The following is an 8,244-nucleotide window of genomic DNA, read 5'->3' as shown; positions in this document are numbered from 1 at the left end:
AAAATAAAAAATGTATAAAAAATTTTAAAAAAAGAAAGAGTAGAGTCATTAAGTGTTTTGTTTTACATGGATCCACACTCAACACCAACAGAAGTTGTTGTAAGATGCCATCGAGTCGAGCACAGCTCATAGCCAAAAACCCTATGAACAAAAGATCTGAGCCTTGTTTTATCATGTGCCATCCTCAGACTTCCTGACACACAAGAGCCCATTGCAGCAGGTACCGTGTCAATCCACCTAGTTGAGGGTCTTCCTCTCCTTTGTTGACCCTCCACCCTTCCCAGCATCATGTTCCTCTCCAAGGTCTAGAGGCAAAGCCTTATTCTTACTTCCAAAGAGCACTCCAGCTGCACCATCTCTAAGACATATCTGTTTTTTCTCTTGGCCATCCACAGGATGTTCTATGTTTTTCTTCTGCACCATAGCTCAAAGCCATCAATTCTTTTTCTGTCATCCTTATTCATTGTCCAGCTCTCAGATGCATAGTGAGTAATCAGAAAGATCATGGCTTGAGTCAGAAACACCTTATTCTTCAAACTGACATCACTACTGCTAAATATTATGGAAAGGTCCCTAACTGCAGATGTTTCCAGTGCAAGACATCTCTTTATTTGCTGTCTGCTGATACCAAGGATGCTAATTGTGGATCCAAGCAAGATGAAGACGTTGATAGTTTCTGTCTCCATCCATAATGATGCTGCCTATCTGTCCAGTGATAAGAACTTTTGTTTCCCTGACATTAAGATGCAATCCATAGTTGCTCCTGCGTCTGGTGCTGCTGCTGAGCTGCGGAGCCCGTGGTCCTGTCGCCAAGATGCCGGAGGAGACGCAGCCCCGCGATCAGCCGATGGAGGAGGAGGAGGTGGAGACGTTCGCCTTCCAGGCCGAGATCGCACAGCTCATGTCGCTGATCATCAACACCTTCTACTCGAACAAAGAGATCTTCCTGCGGGAGCTCATCTCCAACTCCTCGGACGCGCTCAACAAGATCCGCTACGAGAGCCTGACGGACCCCAGCAAGCTGGACTCGGGCAAGGAGCTGCACATCAACCTGATCCCCAACAAGCAGGACGGCACGCTGACCATCGTGGACACGGGCATCGGCATGACCAAGACCGACCTGATTAACAACCTGGGCACCATCGCCAAGTCGGGCACCAAAGCCTTCATGGAAGCGCTGCAGGCCGGGGCCGACATCTCCATGATCGGGCAGTTCGGCGTGGGCTTCTACTCGGCCTACCTGGTCGCTGAGAAGGTGACCGTGATCACCAAGCACAACGACGACGAGCAGTACGCCTGGGAGTCCTCGGCAGGCAGCTCCTTCACCGTCAGGACCGACACAGGTGAACCTATGGGTCGTGGAACAAAGGTTATTCTGCATCTGAAGGAGGACCAGACTGAGTACTTGGAGGAAAGGAGAATGAAGGAGATTGTGAAAAAGCACTCTCAGTTTATCGGCTATCCGATTACTCTGTTTGTGGAGAAAGAGCGAGACAAAGAAGTGAGTGATGACAAGGCTGAGGAGAAGGAAGATAAAGAGGAGGAAAAAGAGAAGGAAGAGAAGGAGGCCGACGACAAGCCCGCGATCGAGGATGTGGGTTCAGAGGAGGAGGAGGAGAAGAAGGACGGGGACAAGAAGAAGAAGATGATCAAGGAGAAGTACATAGACCAGGAGGTGCCCAACAAAACCAAGCCGATCTGGACCAGGAATCCTGATGACATCACCAATGAAGAGTACAGCGAGTTCTACAAGAGCTTGACCAATGACTGGGAAGACCACCTGGCTGTCAAGCATTTCTCCATTGAAGGGCAGTGAGAGTTCCGCGCCCTTCTCTTTGTCCCACGTCGGACTCCCTTTGACCTGTTTGAAAACAGGAAGAAGAAGAATAACATTAAGCTGTACGTCCGCAGGGTTTCCATCATGGATAACTGTGAGGAGCTGATCCCAGAGTACCTCAATTTCATCAGAGGCGTGGTGGATTCTGAGGATCTTCCGCTAAATATTTCCTGTGAGATGTTGCAGCAGAGCAAAATTTTGAAAGTTATCAGGAAGAATTTGGTGAAGAAGTGTCTGGAGCTCTTCACTGAAGTGGCAGAGGACAAGGAGAACTACAAAAAGTTTTATGAGCAGTTCTCCAAGAACATTAAGCTTGGAATACATGAAGATTCCCAAAACCGGAAGAAACTTTCAGAGCTGTTGAGATACTACACGTCTGCCTCAGGTGATGAGATGGTGGCCCTCAAGGACTACTGCACCTGGATGAAGGAGAACCAGAAGCACATCTACTACATCACTGGTGAAACCAAGGACCAGGTAGGTGGCCAACTCTGCCTTCGTGGAGCCCCTGCGGAAGCACGGCCTGGAGGTGATCTACATGATTGAGCCCATCGACGAGTACTGTGTGCAGCAGCTCAAGGAATTTGAGGGGAAGACTTTAGTGTCAGTCACCAAAGAGGGCTTGGAGCTTCCTGAAGATGAGGAGGAGAAGAAGAAGCAGGAGGAGAAGAAAACCAAATTTGAGAACCTCTGCAAAATTATGAAAGACATCTTGGAGAAAAAAGTCGCAAAGGTGGTGGTGTCCAACCGCCTGGTCACATCTCCATGCTGCATTGTCACCAGCACATACGGCTGGACGGCAAACATGGAGCGAATCATGAAGGCGCAGGCCCTGAGGGACACCTCGACCATGGGCTACATGGCGGCCAAGAAGCACCTGGAGATCAACCCTGATCACTCCATTATCGATACCCTGTGGCAGAAGGTGGAGGCCGACAAGAACGACAAGTCCGTGAAGGATCTGGTCATCCTGCTGTACGAGACCGCACTCCTGTCCTCCGGGTTCAGTCTGGAGGACCCCCAGACCCACGCCAACAGGATCTACAGGATGATCAAGCTCGGCCTGGGTATTGATGAAGACGACCCCACTGCTGACGACACGAGTGCCACGGTCACTGAGGAGATGCCCCCACTGGAGGGCGACGACGACACGTCACGCTTGGAAGAGGTGGACTGAGCCCAGCTCTGCTCGCTGTCCGCGTTCACTACTTCACCCTCATTCCTTCTCTCTGATAATATATTTTCAAGGATTCTTTTCTTTATTTTTGTTAACATTTAAAGAAATTGTATGGCATGACAATAACCCCGGGGGTAGATGAGCTTCCTTCTGCTTGTGACCCTGCATACTGTAGGTGCTCGGGCAGAGCCAGTTGTCCCCTCGTTTTACGTTGGCTAATTTACCAGATGGAGGTCATTTCTGTTGTAAGGTGTGTGTAACCCAACCCTAACCCTGGTCTGAAGTTAGCTATTCAACGGATTCCTTAGTAAATAATTTTTGGTCCCTGAAATGTTGAGCTATACTTTGATGTTGAGGAGAAACTCTCTGTTAAGACTGCCTGAGTTTGATCTTCTAGGATCCAGATAAGCCTCCCACCCTCTGTAGTGCCCAACTTTGCATGTACCAGGCGTCTAGAAACCAGTGTGTTACACTGAAGCAGCTCTGTGAGACTCCACATCCAGGGCTTGTTTTCCAAAGAAGAGGTTTAGAGTAGCAAAACTAGGCACCTCCTAGGCGGCTGCTGTCAAGGCAGGTTCTGAGATGTAACCAAGCTTACAGTGCCAGGTCACCTGCTACCACAAAGGTTGTAACAAATACAGTTCAGTTACAAAGGAAAAAAGAAAAAAAAAAGATGCAATCCATAAAAAAAAAAAAAAAGATGCAATCCATAGTGAAGGCTGCATTCCTTGATCTTCTGCAACAAATGCTTCAAGTCCTCCTTAGTTTTAGCATGCAAGGTTGTGTAAAAAAAATCAAAACGACTGTTGCATTGAGCAAATCTACCATCAAGGACCTCTTGAAAGTGGTAAAAATCAAGGATGCCACTTTAAAGATTAAAGTATGCCTAACTCAAAGCATGGGATTTTCGGTTGCTTCACATGCATGCAGAATTTGGACAGAAAATTAGAAAAGTAAAGAATTGAGGTCTTTGAATTATGATACTGACCAAGGGTATGAGATATACAATACAAACCACCAATGGAACAAGCAAATATGTCTTGAAAAAAGTGCAACTAAGTTACTCCTTAGGGGTAAGAATGGCAAAACTTCTCAAATATTTGGGGCATGTTCTCTGGAGGCACCAGTCTCAGGATGAAGCACATTGGGCAAAGTATATAGGGTCAGCGAAAGACAAGAAGACCCCCAGAGAAATGGATTGATGTCATGACTGCAACAATGGGCTGGAGCATGGCAGAGGCTGTGAGGATGGAACAAGATAAGGCAAGCGGTTTTTTGGTTGGGTTTTGGGTTGTTGTTTTTTTTAAAAAAAAACTTTTTACTGATTTATTTACAAAGTTTGAATACACTGTCTTTCACAAAAGATCCTTCCCATTTCCTTCACCCCACCCATCCATCGAATTGTGCAACCCTATGATTAACATCCTATCACCTCATCCTTCCCCCTATAATACCCCATCCCCCCATGGATACTTATACTCATTCTGTAATAATGGTTTTATACAGTATTTGTCTTTGTGAGTCTGAATTAGTTCACTCAGCATAATACTCTCCAGATCCTCTCAAATTAGGTAATCATTTACAAAATCATTGCTTCTTTGTGCTGCATAGTATTCCATTGTGTGAATGGACCATAATTTCTCAATCCATTCATTTGTGGTTGGACATAAGGACTGGTTCCATGTTCTTGCAATGGTGAATAATGCTGCTATGAACATTGGTGTGCAAGTTTCCATTTGAGCCTCAGTTCTCATTGTTTTTCAGTATATATTCCAAGCAATGGAATAGCTGAGTTAAATGGAATTTCTATGTTCAGCTTTATGACGAAGTGCCAAGCTGCCTTCCAGAGTGGTTGTACCATTGTACAATCCCACTAACAATGTAAAAGAGTTCCTATCTTGTCACATCCTCTCCTACATTTATACTTCCCGTCCTGTTAAACTTTGCCACTTTTAGTGGAATGAGATGGTATCTCATTGTGGCTTTGATTTGCATCTCTCTTATAAGGCAAGGTTTTGATCTGCTGTTCACAGAGTGGCTATGAATTGTAATTGACGTGATGGTACCTAACAACACCAACATTTAGCAACAGTTAGTGGTTGAATTTTCTGGCTTCCAAAATATGGTTTGAAGTTCCAATTTGCCAGTGTGATCTTGTAGGGAAAAGTGTCTCCTCATCCTACCAGGCTGATGTTTTATAAAAGATGACAAAGGCAAAGAGTTAGACAAAGGACTAACAGTCATATGATGACGGAAACAGATACAATGCAAGTCAGAAACCGCACAAATCGCCAGCAGTCACCATAAATTAAGACAGAGTTATGCAATATTTTTCCTGTCAGAGCCTTCAGAAGAAATCAATATGGCTATTCTCTTGATAAAGCTTTCCAGTATTTGGAACTATGGAACATTGAAACCACCCACTGTCTATTACTTTGTTACTGTATCCCTAGGATACTAAAGGTGACCTTGACAAAGTACTATATATCACTTGGCTTTCTTTTCTCATTTGTAAAATTCTTCTTTAGACCAAGAGATGCTAAACTTCCTTCTAGTTCTTAAGTATTCTGATTCTGTGTCCTTGTGGAAAGTCCTGGAGCTATTCCTAGTGGGAAGGACAGTTTGTATCCAAAGGGAAGGTATTCACGGTGTTTATGGAGGCATTTCAGATGGAAGGACATTTTCAGATAGCATCTCCAGAGTACTGAAGAGCAGTGATGTTAGTCTGTAGACTAAAGTGCACCTGATCCAGGCCATGGTCTTCACAATTGCATCAGAAAGCTGGCCAATAACTAGGGATGATAGAAGGAGAATTGATGCCTTTGAATTGTGGTGTTAGAGAAGAATACTGAATAGACTATGGATTGCTAAGAGAACAAACAGTTTCATCTTTGAGAGGATGAAGCCAGGCTGCTCCTTGGAGACAAGGATTCTGAAGCTTCACCTGACATAACTTGGACATGTTGCAAGGAGGAACCAATCCTTAGAGAGAGACATCATGCTTGGGAGGGTGAAGGGACAGTTAAGAAGGGAAAGGCCCTCGACAAAATGGATTGACTCAGAGATTGGGTTAATGGGGGTAGGTGTGTCAGAGACAATAAAGTTGGCTCAGAACAGATCAGGGTTCAAAGCTGTTGTACACAGGGTCACCATGTGTCACAGGAGACTTGACTGGCGCATAACAACAACAAAGTTAATAATGTAATGAAGGACTTGCAAAGCACTGCTAGTGAGTGAAGGTTTGAAAGTGCACATTGCTCTCTTTCTAGTAGAATACCTCACAGATGCCCTTTGTGGGATAAAGCCCACCTGTGACATCAGTGCCCAATGCAGCCCCGACAAGGAACCAGCCGTCAAAGGGCATCTGATTGAATCATGTGTTCCTTCAGTATGAAGAAATGGTGCTTCTGTTTCATATCAACCAGAAGAGCTTGACAACTGCTCTACTTCACCTCCACCTTTTACTCTCCAGGCCTGACATTATCATAATAAGGCTCCATTTTTCTTAATTACCTCCCTGTCAGAAATCCAGGGGAACACTTTTTAAAAAAGGAAAAAAAGAAACTGAAAGGGCAGATGTCATTTTGCTGTCACCCTAAAATTTCACCCCATTTAATTTAGATCTGAATGGCACAGTCATTTTCATCAGTCACCAGGCTGCATGACAAAGGCGTCCCTCTCCCCCTCCCCACAAATTGTTAAAGGACCAAAAAGGGCAGATGAATTAAACAATAAACCACGTATAAACTCTCCAGCTTTGCTTATTATTCCTTCCTTCAATGCTTTGACCTTCTAACCTGATTCAACAACATCCCAGGGCCAGGTTCATGCTGTTTAGAGTTGACAAGTTCTTTCCCTGAGCTGTGCGTATAGTCCTAGTTTGAAAAGAAGTCAGGCATCTCCTGCTAGTGGTACAAAAACAAGCTGGATGACATTCAAAGAGTTACATATGGACAGATCTAGGAGTGAAAAGAGAAATCAGTTTCCTTTGGTCATTTCTCCCATCACTGGGGCACAAGTTTATTTTTTGTACACGTCTGACGATTGCTCTGTTACCCAGGCAAACATGTCAGCCTGCAGGACAGTGGTGACTGGATGCCAGAGGTACTTTTTTTTTGATGACATAAGAGGCTCAAGCAAACAAACAAAAATTTCCGTTGAGTCAATTCTGAATCATTGATTGTTGTTGTCATGTTCTGTCAGGTCAGAACTGACTCATAGCTGACCCTACAGTGGGTTTTCAAAGGCACCTAATCCCACAGGCAGAGATGGTCCATCTTTCTCCTACAGACAAGTTTGTGGATTCAAACTACATATGCCTTTGGGTTGGCAACACACCCAAGAGGTTATAGCCTTGAAAATACTACTAAATCGTCCTACACTTGTGGAGTTGCTAGGTTGAAGGCTGTAAACTCATGGAAATAAATTGTTGGAACTATACATATGTCCCATCCACCTGGTGCTTTGAAAGACAAAGACAGGCAACCTCTTCCTGTGCAATTCACTGTGTCTGGAAGGTCAGCTATGGGTCAGTTCCAATTTAATGGTACACAACAGCAACAATCATGTTTGGGTTAATAAACAGAAACCATTGGTCCTAACAGGGACCTTTACAAAAAAGCTACTTGTCTCTAAATTACCTCTCCACTGTCTCTGACATTGTCCTGTTTAGATTAAAACATTTCTTTTAAGGCTTTGTTACCTTTTGTAATACAACTACACTTAGAGAAATTTTGGACACATTTTTTTCAAGAAAAATAGAATACTAGGAATAAAACTTTAAAAAATAGTTTAAGGCCAGAGACGGAGTTCCGGCCACCAGAGACAGAGTTCCGCTGCCAGAGACGGAGTTCCGCCGCCAGACAGGCCGGGAAGAGACCCAGGAAGAGCAGTAGTCAGCCATCCACCGCGGAACCCCAGAGGAGCAAAGACTACCCGCCACTGTGCGACCCCTCTGCAGCCCGCACCTGTGTTACCCCCGACCAGCAGTGCCCAAGCCCCACCCCCACCTCTTGGTGGTAGTGTCCAAGGCCTGCGCTCCTTACCCCCCTAGTCCCTTGCTTCCACGCACCTCAGCCCCCACCACAGCCCTGTGACGTCAGGGCACCACTGAGGATCCAGCCATCACCTGGAGCTATCAACAGAGCTGTTGTGGGACCAACCTGGAAGAAGAAAGGCCGGTAGGATCTTATCTGTGTTTACTGGGGCTGATTATCTGGGAGAGCACCTA

The 8,244-nt window shown here is 45.2% G+C and overlaps 1 pseudogene; it reads left to right on the top strand.

Moving 5' to 3' along the window:
- Window positions 1-814: 814 nt before the first annotated feature.
- On the top strand, window positions 815-3,014 carry LOC102856621 (annotated as a pseudogene).
- Window positions 3,015-8,244: the final 5,230 nt, after the last annotated feature.

Source organism: Elephantulus edwardii, unplaced genomic scaffold, assembly GCF_000299155.1.
Source record: "Elephantulus edwardii isolate Elephantulus edwardi_28Jun2011 unplaced genomic scaffold, EleEdw1.0 scaffold00099, whole genome shotgun sequence".
In the NCBI taxonomy this organism is placed as follows: Eukaryota; Metazoa; Chordata; class Mammalia; order Macroscelidea; family Macroscelididae; genus Elephantulus; species Elephantulus edwardii.
The sequence above is the reverse complement of the archived record's forward strand: the minus strand, read 5'-3'. Positions and strand labels throughout refer to the sequence as shown.